Source organism: Pinus tabuliformis, chromosome 3_2 (genome assembly GCF_031772625.1).
Source record: "Pinus tabuliformis cultivar Carrire ecotype Pingquan chromosome 3_2, CPIR1, whole genome shotgun sequence".
NCBI lineage: Eukaryota > Viridiplantae > Streptophyta > Pinopsida > Pinales > Pinaceae > Pinus > Pinus tabuliformis.
In genome coordinates, this window is record NC_142302.1 from 1,070,704,405 (window position 1) to 1,070,725,175 (window position 20,771).

General features: G+C 38.8%; 1 pseudogene across 1 annotated transcript in view; it reads left to right on the forward strand.

The window, feature by feature from the left end:
* The window catches only part of LOC149184388 (serine/arginine-rich splicing factor SR30-like), a 298,519-nt pseudogene that overhangs the window by 39,396 nt on the left and 238,352 nt on the right, over window positions 1-20,771 (forward strand). The window lies entirely within an intron of this gene.

Here is a 20,771-nt window from a genome sequence, read left to right on the forward strand (position 1 = left end):
TGAAGATAGAAAGTGCTAGAAAGCAATCAAGAAAATCTGAAATTCCTGGTTTCAATAGAGGGCCAACAAAATCAAATGATTCCAAAGGCAAGGCCAAGGAAGAGACTACACATGATCCTATTAAAGAATTAACTCAACTCATCAAGAGCATGGAAGCAAATCACATTAAAAAAATGCAAGCCATGCAAAATAGATTGGTGCCATGGAGAGATCACAAGTGCAAAGATTCCAACTTAGACCAAATGATAGATGGCAAAAGAATAAAGGTCCTCAACAGTAGCATAGGCCTCCAAATCCATTGGAATCCACAAACATGGTAGATTGCATTCCCCCTTTTTGTAGGCCATGTAATGAGTTCCATGAAGAAGCCACATGCCCATATGTGAAGAGAATCATGGAAAGTTTAGGAGATGAACATGTAGGGACAATGGGTCAAATCAATATGTTCTCCATGGAAGATCAGATATACACCATTGAGAGAAAACAAGAGATTGACCATAGGCGTAATAATCTTGGGGTTTACAATATGATTGCAAATTTTGACGAAATCACTAAGATTTTTGGGGAAAAACCTACATCTGGACAGATTCTTGCTATGGCAAAACACAAAGGGATGACTTATCAGAGAAGGGATATCCAAGACCGGAATAATCACAAATTTTTTTCTCTTCCTACTTCAGAATTGAATTTTGACTTGGGAAATTGGGTGAATAATGCAAAGGTTTCTATTCCAGTGACAGAACTTTTAAAGATACCATTTGAAAGGGCTAGGTTACTAAGTGCCATTGAAGTTACTCAAAGGGAAGAAAAGCCTAGTGACGAACCAGAAGATGAGGAAATTGTATTGAAAAGTATGAATTGTTATGTGGGGAATGAAGATCATCTACCATTTTATGTTTCTTTGATAGTGAATGATTGTCTTTTACACAACTGCATGCTTGATTCAGGGGCTTCATCAAATGTCATGACCAAGAAAGTCATGGAACCACTGAATTGAAGGGTATCTAGGCCCTATTACAACATATGTTCAATGGATTCTAAAAGAATTGAAGTGTGCAGGATAATTAAAGATTTACATGTTTTCCTAGCTGCATACACAGATAGAATAATGACTATGGATATTGTTGTGATAGATGTTCATGATTCATGGGGATGCTCCTATCAAGAAAATGGGCATCAGATCTAGGTGGTAGCCTTCAAATGGACTTATCATATGCAACCATCCCCATGCCTGATAATATCTTTGTCAGACTTGACCGAGAGTTAGAGAAAAGATATCATGTTGAAGATCCAAGGAAACCCAACAATGAGATTATCTACAGATCATGCCAGATAGGAAGTGAAGCAGTGTTGACAAATTTTCTTCCCCCCCTAGCTAACCTAGGAGATAGCTCAAACGGATGGAGTCGGGATTAGTGTGACAACCCCTTCTTTGAGTTCTCTGCCACCAACCACACCTTATGGGGTTGAAGGCTTTTCTCACTAACTTTTAGGTAGGTGTAGGCGACAGGGTCAATAAGACCGATGCACTACTTCCTAGGGTTGGAGGTCTGGCAAAAGCTAGGTGAAATTTTCCTATCTCAAGGAAAATATGCTGTGAAGATATTGGAAAGATTTGGGATGGTGGATTGTAAGCCTGTGACTACTCCAATGGAACTTAACTTTAAGAAGTTATGTGGTAGTGCTGCTGGACATGAATTGGTAAATGCTTCTGAGTGTCGTCAAGTCATAGGAGCATTGATGTTCTTGGTGAACTCCCGTTCGGACATATGTTTTGCAGTTAACACATTGAGCCAATACATGGTTGAGCCTCATCATATACATTGGATTGCCGCCAGGAATCTTCTGAGATATCTTTGGGGCACAATCACTCATGGACTGAGATACACTATTGGGGTTGCATGGTTATTCTAATGATGATTGGGCTGGCAGTGTGGTGGATCGCAAGAGCACTTCTAGATGGCGTTTTTCTTTGGGTTCTGCTTTGATATCTTGGATGAGCAAGAAGCAGAAATCTTGCCTTGAGCACCGTCGAGGCCGAATACATAGCTGCTAGTATGGCCTCCTGTGAAGCTGTCTAGTTGAGGAAGCTCTTCAGTGAGCTGTTTGGACATGTGCTGGATACCACTGTGATCTTCTGCGACAACCAGAGTGGGAACCAATTATTAGAGAATCCCGTGTTTCATGATCACTCCAAGCATTATCCGGGATATGGTACAACGAGGAGCAATAAGGCTCCATCACATTGGGATTGATGAGCAGGTCGCCGATATTCTGACAAAGCCCCTGTGAAAGGTCAAATTCTTGACCTTCCGATAACGACTTGGAGTCGTGGAGAGACCCTCTTATGAGGGTCCTGTATGAGATGGACATTGAGCTCTGGGAGCTCCGGGGGGCTTGGGGTACTTCTTGGAGCTATGAGCAACCTTAGGGTGAGTGGTTCAGCCTCCCCCTAGTGGTTTGCTGTGTATAGGGTGAGCAGTTCAGCCTTCCCCTGTGATACCCCTTGGCGACATGTGAGTAGGACGAGTGGTTCATCCTTCTCCTGCTGAGACATCCTACCCATGCAATCTGGGACTCATGGGAAGTACCTCTCATTTGGCCAATGAGTAGGGAAATGAGGATAGGGACTATAGTACTACTGATGGATGCATTGTGTACTACCGTACTCCCTATGCTAGATGACTGATATTGATCTGGGATCAATGGGAATTGACTTCGGGTCAGTAAGAGTGGTATGAGACACTCTCTTTTGATTAGAACTGACTTCGAGTCAGTAAGAGTGGTATGAGACACTCTTTTTATTTGGGACTGACTTTGGGTCAGTAGAGAATGGTATGATACATTCTCGATCACTTCTTCTTCTTCTTCTTCATAGTTCAACAGAGTAGAGCAGTGCATTGATGGCAGAGATAGTACAAATTGGTAGATGGATTAGCAGGTGGAGTTGTTTCTAGTTGAGGGGGAGTGTTAAAATTGGCAACTAGGGCCAAATTCCACATGGGTTATCTTATTTATGACAACTGATATTTTTCTTGGATTCCTCTCTCCGAGAGGTGTAAGATTGATCTAGAGATCATTCGATTCTGACATGTACAAATGAAGTTATGAATTTATTTTGATTATGGACAAATTGTCAAGGTCGGCCAACAAACTTATGTAGGCTCAGAAGTCCAAAAATCACGTCTATTCATCTTCAATGTTGCATATAAATAGAAGGTGACTTAGCCTCATTTGGACACACTCATCTTCACACATCTCTCTCTCCCCTCATTGATTGGGTACGGATTTCTGGGCAGTCTCTCTCTCTCCACGTGTGAAGGAAAGGAAGGCGAATTTTCTGTTTTGGGCGTTGACCAAATTTGACTGAATTTCAGAGACTGTTTTTGGGCTGTGTTGACCATCTTTGACTGTGATTTTTGGTGAACTCTGTCCCAGCAGGTCACATTTATGGGCACAAAAATCAAGGCTAAATGTTGATTCTTGACCAACGTTGACTGCGGCTAGGGTTGACCGCAGGTGCACTGTTTGACCAGACTTTGACTGTGTTGATTTCAGACTGTTTTGAGGGTTGATTCATCTTGCTATCTAGAGACTGAAGTTGACTAAAGATGATCGAATTGTTGAAGGTCAAATTTGCCTTGTTGACCAGCGTTGACTTTTATGGTTAGGGCTCTTTTGCTACTGCTATAAATGATCAGATTTGTAAATTGTACTATCTTTCTCTGCTGAACTATTGAAGATTATAAGAAGAATTGATCAAGGGTTTCCCCACATTGGGGTTTGTCCTTGGCTGGTGCCACATCTTGTGTCCTCTTGTCTTGGTTTGTCTTCTACTGTTTATGTTTATGTTCTATCTGCATTTTACTATCACGTTGATGTGATTGCTAATCTGGATATTGATATTGGGCTAGTAAAGAAATTGAAGTAAAATTGCTCTAAAACATAAACATACCATAGTTGCCTAAAATTAACAATAAATTTGAAGGAGCTAGCCTTTGTAGATAGATATGTTAGGGTTTCCCATTAGCACTTGCCTTGTAAGTTATATGTTATGGCAACCAAAAGTTGATGTTTCTGCAGTTTGCAACATCGGGTAGACATTCTCCCACGAGTTCATGTTGATTTGACTAAGGGGAATGATACATTCACCCATGTGGCCATGCTAATTTGGTTAGGGGCGAATGACCTAGTGTAGTCTTTTTCCCAAGCTTTGTTGTCTGGCTCGGGGAGATTGGCCCATGGTACTCACATTGTCTGCTCCGGGATGGAGTGATCTATTTTTTTATAGAGCATGTTTGATTTGTTAATTCAATGGGGGTTTTCACCCACTAGTGGAATAAAAAATTCTAGTCTAATGTTGAGTTGTAATGTAGGCTCAATAAGTGAAGGGGTTTGTTGTGATGAGGGGCTTCTTAATGGGTCTCTACTCAACATTAGGGCTCTATATAAATAGACGTGCATGTGAGGAGACACTACATCAACATAACAAGGTCATTTTATCTTTTTCTAGTGGAGGATTGTTAATTTTAGTTAACAATGGTATGTTCTATGCTTAGCACAATTACTTCAATTTCCTTTAAGCAACCCAATGCCAAATTCCAAATTAGTTTTCCAATAGCAATCACATTGACAGTAAATGTAGATAGAACATGAATAATAAAATGCAGAAGACAAGCCAAGACAAGAGGACACTAGATTTGGCGGATGCCAGGTAAAAACCCCAAGATGGGGAAAACCCTTTGATCAATTCTTCTTATTATTATATCAAATGTTCAGTAGAGAGAGAGTACAAAGTCAAAATTGACTTGCCAAATCATAGTCAAAACAACCCTGTCAAATATGAGATTTTTTGCAATAGTCAACAACCCTAACTAGAAAGTCAACGCTAGTCAAATCAGCAACAAACAGTTCTCTTTGGAGCGCGGTCAAAGGCAGTCAAAGTCGACCTTCTGAAGTGCTCAAAGTCAGCCCAAAACAATCCTGAAATCAAAGGTCAAACTTGGTCAAATTCTTCACTTCAAGTTTGTGGTCAACCTCGTGGTCAGCCCCAGTCAATGTGCCCAGAATGCCTCAGATTTTGTGCCAGCAGAAGCAACTCTTCAAAACCAAAATTTTGACCCAAAATAAATCGCAGTCAAATTGTTGGTCAAAGTGCTTGGTGAACGCTGGTCAAATATGCAACAAAAGTCTAAAATTCAACCTTGTAATTTTTCCTGAAATTCTTCTTTCTTGCCACACGTGTGAGAGAAAAGATATGCCCAATAAGCTGTACGAACCAATCAGAGAAGGAGAGAGAAGATTGTGTGTGATGAGATGATGCCAAATGAGGTTTGAGGTCTCTTATATTTATACAAGTTGTTGAGGGTGAAGTGACATGCCTCTTGGGCTTCATGAGCCGACATGATGATGTGGTTGACCTTGACAATTTTCACACGTGGGCATAAATTCAAAAACACATTTCTGCTTATCCAAAATTGATGATCTTTAGGTCAATTTTGGTCCTCTCGAAATGAGGAATTCAATGCAATCATCATCTCCATCAAATGAGCTGTCCAAAGTGGAATTTGGCCCTAGTTGCCAATTTTAAACTCCCTCTCAACTAAGGAGAATTCCACCTGCCAATCCATTCATCATCATGCCATCCTGTCACCATGTACCATCTCTGCATCTCATCTCAACTTTGCTAAACACTGATATAGATAATGAAGAAGAATTGATCGAGAGTGAGTCGCAAGACCTTACCACTCTCCACTAACAAAAGTCAGCCCAGAGGTAGAACCCTAATCGGACTTGATCCTAAATCAAGTTGTTGAACACCATGCATCCTAGACATAGGGAGTACGATAATACATAATGCGTCCATTTGTAGTACTATGGTCGCTATCCACTTTTCCCAACTCATTGGCCAGATGAGAGGTACTTCCCATGAGTCTCGGACTACATGGGTAGGATGTATGTTGGGGCATCCGCAGGAGAAGGTGAACCACTCATCCTGCTCATATGCCATATGAGAAGGTGAACCACTCATCTTATGCATATATAATCAATCGTAGGGGAAGGTGAACTGTGAACCATTCACCCTACACACATGTCAACTATAATGGGGTATCACAGGGGAAGTTGAACCACTCGCCCTATGGTCGCTCATAGCTCCAAGCCCCCAAGCCCCTAGGAGCTCCCAGAATGTCCAAATCAAGCGGGACCCTCATGGGAGGGTCCTTCCACAACTCCAAGTCTCTCTGGAAAGGCTAAGAATTTGACCTTCCTCAAGGGCTTTGTGAGAATGTCAACAATATGCTCATAAGTCCTGATGTGTTGAAGCCTTATTGCTCCCTGTTGTACCATATCCCAGATAAAGTGGTACCTGATATTAATGTGCTTGGAGTGGTCATGGAACACTGGATTCTTTGAAAGGAAAATCCCACTTTGGTTTTCACAATAGATCATGGTGGTATCCAACACGTGTGCAAATAGCTCATTGAACAGCTTCCTCAACCATATAGCTTCACAACAGGCCATGTTAGCAGTAATGTATTCGGCCTCGGCGATGCTTAGAGCAACCGATTTCTACTTCCTACTCATTCAAGAAATCAAAACAGATCCCAATGAGAAGCAACATCTTGACGTGCTCTTTCTATCCACCACACTGCCTGCCCAGTCAACATCACAATATCCATGAAGTCTAAAATCCTTGGTAGTGTATCTTAGCCCATAGTTGATTGTGCCTCAGAGATATCTCAAGAGATTCTTAACAGCAATCCAATGTATGTGATGAGGCTCAACCATAAATTGACTCAAAGTATTCACAACGAAGCATATGTCTGGACGAGAGTTTACCAAGAACATCAAGGCCCCCACAAGTTGTCAATACTTGGAAGGGTTTGCCAATTCGGGCCCAGTAGCGCTTCCACATAGCTTCTTGAAGTTGAGTTCCATTGGAGTAGACACAGATTTGCAATCCACCATCCCACATCTCTCTTGTAGCTTCATAATGTATTTTCCTTGAGAAAGGAAAATCTTTCCTGGCTTTTGCCAGACCTCTAGGTTTAGGAAGTAGTGCAGCAGTCCTAGGTCCTTCGTCTTGAACTCGGAAGTCAACTCCCTCTTGCATTGATAAAGGAAAGGGCTTGCACTAGTAAAAAAGAGATCATCAACATAAATGACCAAAATGAGAGGCACGTCCTTTTCAATCTTGAAGTATAGGTTTGGATCAACATAACTCCTCGTAAATCCCAACTTCATAAGATAACTGTCAATTCTCTCTTACCAAGCCCTAGGGACTTGCTTCAACCCATAAAGGGCTTTCTTCAACCTACATACATGTGTCCTTCGATCTTGTACTTCGAACCCCTGAGGTTGTTACAAGTAGACTTCCCCCTTAAGTGAGCCATGCAAGAAAGCAATCTTGACGTCCATTTGATGTAGGCTCCAATCTTGATTGGCAGCTAGAGCAATGATAGATCAGATAATGGTATATCGGGCAACCGGTGCAAATATCTCGTTATAGTCCATTCCTTCCTTTTGAGAGAAGCCTCGAGCAACGAACCTGGCCTTATATTTTTCAGCGCTCCCATCAGCTCCATGTTTAATTTTGTAAAGCCATTTAAAAGTGACCACAAACTTGTCCTTGGGTCTAAGCACCACGTCCCACACATCATTCTTCATGATCAATTCATATTCTTCATTCATTGCATCCTTCCATGCTTGGTGCTTTACGACTTCTTCGAACGTGCATCGTTCAGCGTGAACAATAGCACTCATAGCAGCCAAATATCCTTGGTACCTGTTCGGCTTCTTACTTTCACAGTATGTCTTTCAGCATCTTTGAGAGTATCTTTGAGCCATAGAGGTCATTTCCTTGAGGTAGAGGAATCACCAAGAGGTGGATCAATTGGATCCATCAGACCATCAACATCGGGCATAAGTTCATTTGTCGGAGGTTCATCCTGTTTTTCGGTAGCATTATCATTGTCCTTCCTTGGGATGGGGGGATCTCTGACTTTCCCAAGGGCAGTATCTTCATCAAAGGTGACATCACGGCTTACTTCCACATCCCTTTGACTAGGCACATAGATTCTATATGCTTTCAAATTTTCACTGTAGCCAATGAATATACCCTTCTTCCCAGATGCTTCCAACTTGTTCCTTTTCTCTTTAGGCACATGAAAATACACGGGACAACCAAATATTCTAAAATGAGAAACATCAGGTTTCTTACTAATGGAGACCTCCTTGGGTGTCTTGTAATTCAATGCTTGATGCAAGCTCCTAATTTGAACACATACATCAGTGTTGGTAGCTTCTCCCCATAAGAACTTTGGTAGACCTTGATCATGGAGCATGGCACAGGAGGCTTCCATGATTGTTTGATTCTTCCTTTCGGCAACGCCATTTTGCTCAGGAGCGTATGGAACAGTTGTCTCCCTCTTAATGCCAACCTTTCTGCAAAAGTCATTGAATTCATTTGATTCATATTCAATTCCATTGTCAGTCCTCAATATCTTGATCTTCTTCCTTGTTTGATTTTGCACCAATGCTTTGAAAGAACGAAACCATTTGAACACTTCATCTTTCTTCTTCAAGAAATAGATCCATATTTTGCGTGAGAAGTCATCCACAAAGATTGCATAATATAGGTATCCTCCCAATGATGTTACAGACAACATACCATATAGATTAGAATGGACCAGTTGGAGAATATCAGTTGTCTTGCTTTCACTAGAAGGGAATGGTCCCTTTGTAAATTTCCCAGTTGCACAACCTTGACAAATACCTTCATGATTCATATTAAACTCGGGCATACTTATGGCCATCTTCCTTACCCCAAGTAAGGCTTTGCAATGCAAATGGGCAAACCTCCGGTGCCATAGCTCGGATTGAAGGGAGTATCACTCACCAAAGCTCCCAAAGGTCTTCCTCCAACTTGATAGAGGCCATCAACTCTAAATCCAAGAGTAAATGCATCTTTAGGGTTTCTTTGCTAAATACGTACCTTTCCATCAATGAATGCTACCTTGAAGCCTTTATCTTCCATTGCAGAAATAGACACCAGGTCCATTTTCAAATTGGGGACATACAACACTTCTTGTAGATGAATGGTTGGACCTTCATTCAAGTGAAGAGTGACAGTATGTATCCCTTTCACGGGGTAGGTGGCATTGTCTCCAAGTATGACCTTCAAATTAGTCTTCTTTTTAACCAAATTTTAAAGGGCCTCCTTGTACCCAGTGAAGTGCCTTGAGGCTCCATTATCAATCAAGCTATGTTGTAGGAAACGTAGGGCAAGGGGATGTTTCCGTACGGAAACGAGTACGAAACGCTGAAACGCATTTCAGGCCGTACTGCCATGTTTCACGAAACTGAAACGTGGCCAGTACGGCTTGAAATGCGTTTCAGGGCCGTACGACTCACGTTTCAGCTTTTTACTTGTGTGTGTGTGTGTTTTTTTTTTGTTAATTTGTTTTCTAATTTATTTTTAGGTTATCGTAGTGACTTCTAGTTGCTTCTAGATGCTTGTCTAAAGTTATAAAAGTGAACTTTTGCCCTAGTGTTGATATGCAGTTCATCAGGAAGTTTGAGGCATATGCAGTGCATGGTAATGTTAAATTCTTAAAGTAAAAGTGATATTCTCCTTTATTTTTCATTTTCATCCTTTTACTTAAATTTTTAACATTACCATGAAATGACTCAGGATGTTTGAGAGTGGTTTCGCCCTCATTGGATTTCATATGGAGAAAGTAGAATTTTAGATCTCACTCAAAATCCAGCAGACTTATTTGTTTTTCAGGATTGGGGGGATTGCAATGTTTCCATTGGATTTTATCATGTACTAGGGTATGGAACTTGTATTTAATCAAGAGAACCAAGCGAACCAAGCCCTCTATGTAGGGGAGACTCCCAATAATGAAGAGCATGTAGGGTACTAGGGTATGAAATTTGTATTTAATCAAGAGCACTAAGGTCGTTCGACTATGTAGGAGGAGACTCCCAATCAAGCAAGAGACAAGAAATTAGAAATTTCTCGTGGCTGATTTTGGATATTTCTATTTTCATTATGTGATCATTCATGAGTAAATGTGATGTAAATTTAGAGACTTATAGTTTATGCATTGACAATTGACAATTTTATCATAATCTAATAAATTAGAATGTATCATATATGCTTTATGATTGCACATATTTCTTAAATGTCCTAATATATATATATATATATATATATATATATATATATATATATATATTTGCGTTTCCCCATTTCCAAAATTTGGGGAGGTTGTGTTTCGTATCGGTTCCTGTTTCAGAAACTCGTACCCGTTTCCCTGTTTCGTTCAACCTAGCAAACAAGTTATCAACCAATGATCCAATGTATCCGGAGGAGAGGCAGTAGATAGAGCGGAAATAAGATAGAATTCATCTTGTTTTTCTATAACATTACTTTCATAATACTTGGTATTTCTCGTCCTTTTGGGAGGTCGGCCATTTCCATTTCGAGTAGCGGGAGCTCTCCTCTTTCCTTTGTTGTTCCTTTGATTTCCATTTCCTTTGAAATTGCTGTTGTTGTTATTGTCATCATCCCTTGGAGAATTCTTCTTGTGAGGACACTCTCTAGCATAGTGGTCGAACCTGTTGCAATTGTAGCATCTTCCTTTTCTTCCTTCTTTGTGTCCCTTCTTGGATCCTTGACCCTGTCTCGTCGGATCAACATTATTCTTCATTTTTGCATGAGTGTAGAAAGCAGTAGGTTCATTTTCATTTGAAGGCTTGTCTCTCTCCATCATCCTAGTCTCCTCTTAAGTGCTTCTAGCCAATAACTCATCGAAACCAGGTATCCTATCATTGTTGAGAATGGTGGTGACAAACATATCCCATGGTCTTGGAAGACCTCCAAGAGCAATGAGAGAAAGCTCGTTCTCAGAAATAACTTCTCCAATAGACAGCAAGTCATTCTTGATTTGAGTTATTCTCATGAAGTAGGATTGAATAGACTCCTCTTTATCCATCTTGATATCCTTCAACTTGTTTTTGAGAAAAAGGATTTGATTTGCATTGTTCACTTTGAACATCCAAACCATCTTAGCATATATCTCCTTAGAAGATCCCAAATCTGAAATATAGGCAACCAAATGCTTTTGAATAGAGTCAACCAAAATTTCTTTGCTTTGACCTCACCTTTTCTATACTTTGTTTTAGCAGTAGCCGGTGCATTTGAAGGAGGCTCCACTACTTTTCCTTGCACATAGTCCAATTGTTAAAATTGGCAACTAGGGCCAAATTCCACTTTGGACAACTCATTTGATGGAGATGATTATTGCATTGAATTCCTCTTTTTGAGAGGACCAAAATTGACCTAAAGATCATCAAATTTGGACAAGCAGAAGTGTGTTTTTGAATTTATGCCTGTACATGTGCAAATTGTCAAGGTCGGCCACATCATCATGTAGGCTCATGAAGCCCAATGGACATGTCTCTTCACCCTCAACGACTTGTATAAATAAGAGAGACCTCCAACCTCATTTGGCACATCATCTCATCACACACATCTTCTCTCTCCTCATCTGATTGGTTCATACACCTCATTGGGAAGCTGATTTTCTCTCACACATGCATCAAGGAGGATGAATTTCTGGGCAAATTACAGGGCCGAAATTTCAGAGTTGTTGTAGGGTTTGACTAGCGTTGACCAACCACTTTGACTCATCCTTTGACTGCGATTTTTGTGGGAAAATTTTGTTTTTTGCAGGCCGTACTGTTTGGCACAGAAATCAAGATTTTCTAGGCTGTTTAACATGCGTTGACTACAGGCCTATTTGACCACAGGGTTGACTTCAGGTTGGCCAAGTTTGATTGCTGATTTTGTGACTGTTTTGGGCTGACTTTGACCACTTCTGAAGGTAGAGTTTGACTACCTTTGACTGAGCTCCAAAGAGGACATTTTGTTGCTACGTTGACCATCTTTGAATTTTTGGTTAGGGCAGAATTTGACCGTTGTTGACTGCAAATTTGACAGGGCTGATTTGACTTTGATTTAGCAAGTTAATTTTGACTTTTGTACTCTCTCTCTCTCTATTGAACATTTGATATAATAATAAGAAGAATTGATCGAAGGGTTTTCCCCATCTTGGGGTTTTTCCCTGGCATCCGCCAAATTTGGTGTTCTCTTGTCTTGGCTTGTTTTCTGCATTTTATTGTTCATGTTCTATCTATAGTTACTGTCAATGTGATTTATGGTTAATGTGATTGCTATTGGAAAACTAAATTGGAAATTGTTATTGCACTGCTAAAGGAACATTGAAGTAATTGTGCTAAGGAGAGAACATACCATTTTTAATTAAAATTAACACCAGTACTTCATTCTCCTCCAAAAGTTAGGTCCAAAGTCATCTTCCATGCATGATAGTCAGAGTTGTCATTGAGCTTGTCCTCTGTCTTGAAGTAAGACGTAGAAGCCATTGATACTTGACCAATAAATCTCTCTTGGTGATTGCTTTTCTCTCTCTTGCTTGGGCTTTGTCTTCACCTGGGCTTTGATACCATGTTAATTTTAGTTAGCAATAATATGTTCTATGCTTAACACGATTTACTTCAATTTCCTTTAAGCAGCCCAATGACAAATTCCAAATTAGTTTTCCAATAGCAATCACATTAACCATAAATCACATTGACTGTAACTGTAGATAGAACATGAATAATAAAATGTAGAAGACAAGAGGACACCAGATTTGGCGTATGCCAGGGAAAAACCCCAAGATGGGGAAAACACTTTGATCAATTCTTCTTATTATTATGTCAAATGTTCAGCAGAGAGAGAGAGAGAGTACAAAAGTCAAAATTGACTTGACAAATCACAGTCAAAATAGCCCTGTCAAATCTGAGATTTTCTGCAGTAGTCAACAGCCCTAACCAGAAAGTCAACACTGGTCCAATCAATAACAAACAGTCCTCTTTGGAGCTTGGTCAAAGGCAGTCAAACTCGACCTTCTGAAGTGGTCAAAGTCAGCCCAAAATAGTCCTGAAATCAGTGGTCAAACTTGGTCAAATTTTGCACTTCAAGTCTGCGGTCAACCTCAGTCAATGTGCCCAGAATACCTCGGTTTTTGTGCCAGTAGAAGCAACTCTTTAAAACCGAAATTTTGACCCAAAAATCGCAGTCAAATTGTTGGTCAAAGTGCCTGGTCAACGTTGGTCAAACCTGCAACAAAAGTCTGAAATTCAGCCTTGTAATTTTTCCTGAAATTCATCCTTCTTGCCACACGTGTGAGAAAAGATATGCCCAATAAGTTGTACATACCAATCATAGATGGAGAGAGAATATTGTGTGATGAGATGATGCCAAATGAGGTTTGAAGTGTCTTATATTTATACAAGTCGTTGAGGGTGAAGTGACATGTTTCTTTGGCTTCATGAGCCTACATGATGATGTGGCTGACCTTGACAATTTGCACATGTGTGGGCATAAATTCAAAAACACATTTCTGCTTATCCAAATTTGATGATCTTTAGGTCAATTTTGGTCCTCTCGAAAAGAGGAAGTCAATGCAATCATCATCTCCATCAAGTGAGCTGTCCAAAGTGGAATTTGGCCCTAGTTGCCAATTTTAACAAGGAAAAATTTCAGCTAAGGGGAAATCTGTTTTTCATCATTTCACTTATGCTCTTAGAGGCTGCACGTGTGAGGGTTTGACCAAGTTTGACCAGCAAATTGATTGATCCGTACAACTGTAGTTGACCATAGACTGACCATAGTTGATCATAGTTTGACCGTAGTTAACTTTTGACTAGCATTGATCATCAGAAGTTTGACTGGTGATTTGACTTGTAATGTTGGCTCATATTTCTAGACAAATTCTGATTTGTAAACCTTGTTGAAAAGACAATTTCTCCTTAAGAAAAGTTGCTGGGTTTTCTTCAGGATTGGGTTTCCCATGGTAAAATATTGTGTCTATTATGCATGGCTATCTTTCTACGATCTTTATAGTTTCCGATGCATTTACAATTGAGATTTTCTGGGTGTAATTATTCAATGATAACAGTGACATGAAAAATTCTATTTGAAGATATATTAGGAAGTAATTATCAGATCAGAAAATTGTATTCTATTGCACATGCTATAGAATTTCGACACCAAAGCTCTTGGATATCTTATTGTTCATAGAGTTGGCTGAGGGTTCATCAAATGAATTCCTTTGGTTGTAGTAGGTACAATTCAACTTGTGAATGGGAATTTTGCTGAAGATTCGTTTCTCACTATACTTGAGAAGCAAGAATTGGTTGAAAACAACAATAGTGAATGCTTGGATATTTTATACAATATCTAAGTCGCAAATATTTAATGGACCAAAACTCGGTGTTTAAGGTAGAGCATTAATGACATACTAGACTGACTCATCAACCAAGCTTAGTGTTAGAATCACTAGGGCCAGTTTTTTAAGTTGTTGTGCATTGCATTTGTGTTCCATGCCAACCTTAAAGAGTTGTGGGACATGGTGATTTTGAGGATGGAGAAAAATGTAGAGAAATGGAGCACAAAACCCATGATGCCAATTGCTTGTTTTTAAATTTGCAGAAAAGTTCTTGTAGGAACTCATGTTGAGTGTCTTTGGCTAATGCTTACCAAAGATTGGAAAATTCACTTTGTATTTTTCTATGGTCTAATTTTGAGGTTCATAATGGCTTCCATAGCGTTAATTGTAACCTTTGCTGCTCACCAAGGAACTAGGGGATTGGTCATTATAAAGACTCGTACTCAATTTCAATCTCTTTATGCTAACTGGGTATTTTGGCTTTGGTTCTTTAAGGAACCATATTTAAAGGGATCCCCATTAGGCAAAAATTAATGCTTGGACGTGAACCTTTAGACTCTCATCCTTACCCTAGCCAAAATCAAAGGTAAAGCCATTTTTGTTGTGTGAAACATTTGGAAAGAATTAGTGTCCATCAAACCATCTATTGGTTGGAAAGGTGATATCTTACACTTTGACCTATACTTCAATAATCATTCATTATGGTGATTTCCCATATTGCTTCAAGATTGAAAACCCCTGGTTTAATGAACACACATTGAATATCTTTGATTCCTGTACTAGGGATGGGTATCATGGTTTTAACCTAAGGAGAATTTGAGGCTTTAGCATTTTGATCGAGTGGTTATATATTCTATCAAAGATTTGATTCTTGATGCCCTCTTATTCATGTTGGGCATCCAACCCAATGTTATTAGAATTGGATCAGTTTAGGCAAAACCTTCTGGCCAATTTGATTGAAGGTTTTGAACTAATAAAGGTTGATTCCATACTGAAATTGGCTGGTTCCATACATAACCATACAATGGATGATGTGGACCACTTGAATTTAAATATTAAAAAAAATAATAAAGTATAAAAAGGCAAGAAACGAAACCTAGCTGTAGGCCCCCCTAATGCTATTTGAAGATGTCCCCACCCTCCATTTGACTCGCAATTCATTTCAGCAATTTAGAGTTTTTGAGCTGAATTTCTTGGGTTGATTTGGAGAGTTGATTGAAGGGTTGATTTGAAGAGTTTTTGAGTTGAGTTTCTTGGGCTAATTTGGAGTTGATTCAAGGTTTTTTATCATAATTTCTTGGGTTGGTTTGGAGCTGATTCAAGGATTGATTTTTAAATTGGTTTGGATTGACTGGATACACACACACACATATATATATTTGAATATTTTGTATATTCTTTGGTTGATTGGTTTGTGGTTCGGTTTTTGTTTGGTTCTGGTTTTTGGGGTCAATCAGTTCAATTTTGATAACATTGTTCCAACCTACAACTAATTAGTTGAAGGGCTGTAAATGAAATATTATTAAGGCTTTTCCTAACACAAGCCAATTGATAGGTATAATTGGCTTATTGGTAAGCCAATTTTGGATACATAATTGACTAAGTTATTCCTCATGTAAACAAATTTCTTTGCTTGGTAAACTTAGAAGAATGTGGAATTTGCTTGTTGACCCAAACAAAGCTTCTTTGCTTGGCCTCTTCTTGTTAGTGTCATGCTTGTAGGTCATTGTTGTTTCCATCTCATTAGCCCCCACCCCAAATGCCCCTTGTGCGACAAACTTGATTTCCTTGAGCAACCATTTAGTTTTGTCCCATTTGCTTAATATGCTTGACAATGGGTCTCACTATGGCTACTTATCATCCAACGACATTTCTTGGAATGTAAATCTCATAGGAACAAAATTACCTTGGATTGTGGAGTTTCAATTTTCATTGTAGAATCAAAATTGAAACTAAATTTTTAATTTGTAAAAACAAAATGCATTATTTTCAATGAAGTCATTATAGATAGGTTGTTTTCTTTGGCTTATAAAGTATCAATTTGTGTTAATAATTCGTTGCAAATTATAGTGCATGTTTAGAAAGTTGGGTTACATGTTGCAAGCAAGGGGTTTGCACCCTCAACATGAGTTGAGAGCATCCAACACTTGCTTTCTTTTGCCAAATTGCAACAGTATGAACTAAATAGTGGTTGACCTCATCATTGCGTAGGCCAATCCATGAGGGTGTGCGGCCATAGTTGGTTGCATAGTTCTTATGCTCGACCCTTGAATGATAAATTTAAAATTCTTGCGTCTCTCAAAGCTGTTTTGAGGTCAGGAAGCCATAAGAACGATTGATGATTAGGAAGTTATTATTCTTGAACCATAGTCATATATCAAGGGTTAGGCTTGCTAAACAAGGATAAGGATGATTCGTCAACCTCGAGCTTGATTCCCACTATTAGAAGATCTTATCTTTTGATCAATGAATGTTTATGTTGTGTTTTGGTTATGAATTTGTAATGGGTTGCCTTCGATTTTTGTTTATTATACATTTTGGTGATTGTTAAGTGGGAAAATAATTTTTCTTTTATGATTTAGGGCAATTTATTAGATGTTATGACAAATGTTCCCTAGTAGCTTGTGTTGGTAGTAGCTACCCTCTTGCCCTTTTTAATTTGTAAAAAATACCCGATGTGTAGATATTGTTCCTATTTAAGAATAAGATGGAAACATTTTCTAAAAACAATATTCTAGTCATTGCTTACTGTTTGTTGATGAGTTGATAATATTGTTGGCACATTTTTCTCTATTGTAAGGAGAGGGATCCCTATTCCACGACCCACTATGGGCTAATTGGCACAAGGAAATGACGTCTTTGTTAGTTTATCGTGCAATTATGTCGTGGCGAAGATATTGATCTTAAAGGACCAAGATAGAGGCCCCAAACCATATGAGTGTTTAACATGTTGCTCAAAGTCATGGAAAGAAAGTATGACAATCATGAATTAGTCATTCACTAATTGAGAGCTTGACATTTTAGTTATTATGTTACGCAATTAACACTAAATAGGTTGCACTATCTCAAAGCATGACTATCTACATAGGATTCATGGGTTTAAGAGTTGTTTACGCTGTTGTCTCGTATAAGTGGAAGTGTAGAAGATCATATTTCCTACTTAATGTTGCTTGCAGGTTCTGTTTTAATTGAATCAAGAGTATAAACTTGCTATTTCAACTTCTTACTTATTAGCTTGGCAAGAACTTTTTGCTACTTTGAAATGGCTAACCAAAAAGATGTTCAAAGCAATGTTGCATGACTTGTACTCGGCAAATACTCGGCTGGCATATCACTTGCCAATTCGAGAAGACTTTGGAAGACTTGGGAAAGATTGGACAAATAACAAAAAGCTAAAAAATATCTCATTTTTTTTGCATAATAGATAAATTCATAATACCAGTTATAAAACCACGGTTTACACAGGAATCCATAACATGATCTCATAAAATATGATATAACATAACACAATTGAGATTTGCATTCAAAATTGTTAAAAACAAACTAAAAAATGATTTCATAAACAAAATCACATATGGTAGCAACTTGCAAGTTCTCCATGGATCATAACATAATTAGAAAACCAAAAATAGACAATGTCTCCATGTGTAATGTCATGTCTCATGCATCAACATGATGACACCTAGAATAGGCTCTCGAGGAGCTAGTGCCAACATCAATGGGCTCAAACAACAACTGTGATATGGATGTGCTCAAACGCCGACAAATTGTGTTCAAATCTTGAAGCGCTGCAAGGTTGGATTAGAACCCTGATTGCAAATTCTTGTAATTTTTGTGCCTCAGTGCCACAATCTATCCACCAATTGGCTGTAAAAAACAAAAAAAAAGTTTAGACTCTAGAGTGTTGCAAATTGCAATGCCAAACTTAGAGAATTTATAGAATTTAAAAATTGAATCTTATATGGCATTTTCTTGTCCTTGAGCCGTATTGTTGAGCTAAATCCGAACATGCCAGATGCTTCCTTGTACATGCCTCGTTACAAATGGATTTTATCTTGAACATGGTTGTGGGGGAGCGACCCCCCCCTCTCAAACCCTCTTCCGAAGCGCGCTTCCTTCGAGGGCACGCTCCCTAATTTTTTTTTTGTTTTTTTGTTTAATTCGCTTCCTAGCTTTTTTTGCAACTTTTTTTATGCAAACACGTTCCAAACGCAAACATTTTTCAAAGAAACAAGAATTTTTGAGTGGGGCAGCCTAATGATCAAGCCTATGGCCCTAGTATTGATATGCAATTCATGGTGATGTTAAATTCTTAAAGTAAAAGGATTTACTTAAATTTTTAACATTACCATGAAATGACTCAGGATGTTTGAGAGTGGTTCCGACCTCATTGGATTTCATGTGCAGAAAGTAGAATTTTAGATCTCACTCAAAATCCAACAGAGTTATCTGTTTTTAAGGATTTCAGGATTGGGGGGATTGCAATGTTTCCATTGGATTTTTTCATGTACTAGGATATGGAACTCGTCAAGAGCGCCAATCCCTCTATGTACCTTGATGTTAGTGACATTGGTTGTCGAAATCCTCTATCATGACCCTACTAAAAATGTACCCATTACTCAGACAAAATCTTGACTTGACATGCTACATTTTTTCTATCTTATGTTATTGCTTAGAGGGTGATATTAGTGACAAAGATCCCAGGATAGGCAATGATTTTGATGATGTGTAGGTATTTGTTGTAGCATGGTTTTTTTGGATGATAGAGGCCATCTAGGGCCTGTTTGTTGATGCATTTTCGGTTTAGAGATGGATTGCACTCGATGCCATTTTGGTTATGTGCACCCTTACATGCTATATAAGTCAAAACCCGTAACTTGTGGACCTGTGGTTAACGAAGATTGTAGCTACTAGATGATTGATGCTATATGGTTTAATCCATGTTTTTATGCTTTTTATAACTAATTCATCATTCTACATGCTTTCTTAGAAATTAGACATTTCTCGTTGCGGCAAGAGGCCCAAGCATTAGCAATAGATAATAGATTTACTTGTCCTTTCTATTTTCTAGTAGTTTTTATAACTGTCGACTCTTTCATATTTATTATGATATTTTTTGTAAACAATATATGACAATTTAAGTTTGAAGTTTGAAGTTGGCAATTATAACTCATTGGTAATGAATTATGAATATGATGCTTCGTGAAAGTTGAAAGTTGAAACATTTCATTTCATGTTAGATATTCTTTGTTATCGTTTGGTTACTTGGTAATGGTAATGGTTACAAGTACAAGTTACAACTTTAGTGATCAATGATGATAAATGTTATATATCGAATTTTGAAAGCTTGAAACTTTAAGATTGATGAATCATGAGACTCGATATGTTGTATGTTACTAACTTGTGGACGTGGTTGATGAGGATTATAACTTCTAGATGATTGATGTTATATGGTTCAATCCATGTTTTTATGTTTTTTATATCTAATTCATCATTCTACATGCTTTTGTTGACATATATGCATCAAAATATATAAAAATATATATTATATAAAAATTCACTCCCGATTCGCTCCCAAATCAGGAGCTTTTGAAAATGTCGCTCCCCACTCCCGCTCCTCGCTTCCGCTTCTTCTCCCAAGTAACGTTTGGTATTGAATTTCTTGGCTCAGGAACATTCTCTCAATGCATATTATGACACTTCTCATCACTTCGAGATCTTTTTGAATATTAAATCCCTCATTATAGAATCTGCTTGGATTTAGATATGCTCCCACCTCAAGTGTTAAGTTTAGGTATGTTATATGCTTAGAGCAATTTAGTTCAATTTTCACAGTTAGCTCAATATATTTTCCAGATTAGCAATCACATCAGCATTAAAGTAAACTGCAGATAGAACATAAACATAAATCGCAGAAGACAAGCCAAGACAAGAGGACACAAGATGTGGCGCTAGCCAGGGACAAACCCCAGTGTGGGGAAACCCTTGATCAATTCTTCTTATATGTTCTTCAATAGTTCAGCAGAGAGATAGAGAGAGAGATAGTACATTTACAACAGAAGTCAACACTTTGACTTGTCTATATAAGAGCATAGATCATCTCTAAGAAGATGATACATGAGATCAGTTGAAGACAAGTTGCTTCAACTGATTCTCCAAGGCGACTCCACCTATCATTGTGCTGCACCTCACTGTGCTGCACCATGCTGCACTACTGTCCCAATGTTTGGCACTGTTGTACCTTGTGCCACTGTTGCACCATGCTGTCACCCATGTGCTTGCTGCACCAAGTACTATACTGCTGTCCCAATGTACTTGCAGCACTATGCTTGTTGCTGTCCATGCTTTACCATGCCGTTGCTGTCCATGCTTCACCATGCCACTGCTTCACCATGCTTGCAGCTGTTCCATGTGTCATCATGCTTGCAAACCTATTTGCTTGCTCCATCAAGCTTCATTACTGTCCCA